Below are 1613 nucleotides of genomic sequence, written 5' to 3'. Positions count from 1 at the left end.
ATTTGGAGTGCTGTTTCTCCGAACCCCCTGAACCTATCCTGTTGAAATTTGGCAGGCTTTGTGGGCTCCTTAGGAGCTACCATTCCTGCATGTTTCATCAAGATAAGACAAGAAATGTCAAAGTTATAGCCTGCTTCGACTTTCCCCATTATAGCCTATGGGTAAGTCGAAGCAGCTCGAATATTTGACTGAGCTTCGACTTGAAACAGACAGCAAATCGAAGCAGGACCCGGTTTAATATTCGACATGGCTGTTGAATCAAATATTACCTGCTCTGCACAGCCCTAATACTTTTACATCTGAAGGACCTTTATAACTTAAATGTGTTTGACACAGACACATGCCCAGGAACTCTCAAGGTGATTTCCATTGGGATGGCACTCTTCTTCCTATTTCTTCTTCTTCTCCTCTCTTTCTCTGTGTTTAGATTGACACCCAAATTCTATATTGCAATGAGAAGGCAGCTGGAGAATGTCTTCACCCTTGGAAGGCTAAGATTTCACTTTTGCTTTAACTTATGAGACCCACTGTTACAGCCAATTTTTGGCTTGCCATTAACAACTAACTTTATTTCTGCTCTGCACAGCCCTATTATCCAGTATATGGTAAGCTCAACAATTTATGTGGCTCTGATCTCCCTGTAAATGGTTGGATTTACAGAAGGACTCTTCCAATATCACAGTAAATTACATTTTTTTGTGTATCTTTACTAAATGCTGACACAGTCTAAGACTTGTAATAAATTTTACAGCAGCATATGGTAACACTTCAAACATATGCATAATGGAGTCAGATGCTTTCCAACATTCATAAACAGTCAGTGTTTATGCTTAAAATGTTTCAGATTAGATTAACTAGAATTTTTTTTGATAGACACTTCTTAATACTAGCTAATTATCATTTACTGATTCACTGAGCTAATTTACACAGTGACTCTGGCTTTGTCTCAAAGATGGGGAGTGGGGATTTATGGACTTTACTAGAAAGAATGTGGAGGTTTTAAGGTTACCTATCACTGATTAAAGCTGTAATGAAGACAGGCTTATTTGTATCTTTCACATGAGTTAGTAGGCTAAGTTTAAGGCTGTAGGGAAAGCTAGGATTTACTTTACTAGGTCTTTACTAGGAGTTTATCTTTCAGTTAATTCAAGTCAACTAATTCAATTCAGAAAACTTATCCCAAGACAAATGGAAGCCCTAGATGGACTCTGTTTGATTCCCAACTGTGTTCCCGTATTGGTGCCATTATAGTCACCAATACAGGATCCCAATGAAAAACATGGGGAGAAAAGTAAAGACAATGGCAATATGTAAGTGAAGACAAATGTAATTTACAATGAAAATTTATTTTTCTCAGTTTCCTTTTACCAGATTGAATATTAAAATCTGAGCAAACAGAAATAAACCGAAGTCAGATCTGACATTTGGCATTCAGGAGTGAGTTAGAGGCATAATTGACACAGTTTGTGTTCTAGGCTATGGGGATGACATCCCATCATAGCCCCAGTCCTCTCATAAGCTTTATTCCCCTCTCCTTGTGGCAGATGCTGCTGCCAGTGCTCACCCCATTGCCTTGTCCCATTGGGTACCTATACACGTGGTCCAGGGAGAGT

This window comes from Gavialis gangeticus, unplaced genomic scaffold (assembly GCF_001723915.1).
Source record: "Gavialis gangeticus isolate Ggan-Ray unplaced genomic scaffold, GavGan_comp1, whole genome shotgun sequence".
NCBI classification, from domain to species: domain Eukaryota; kingdom Metazoa; phylum Chordata; order Crocodylia; family Gavialidae; genus Gavialis; species Gavialis gangeticus.
The sequence above is the reverse complement of the archived record's forward strand: the minus strand, read 5'-3'. Positions refer to the sequence as shown.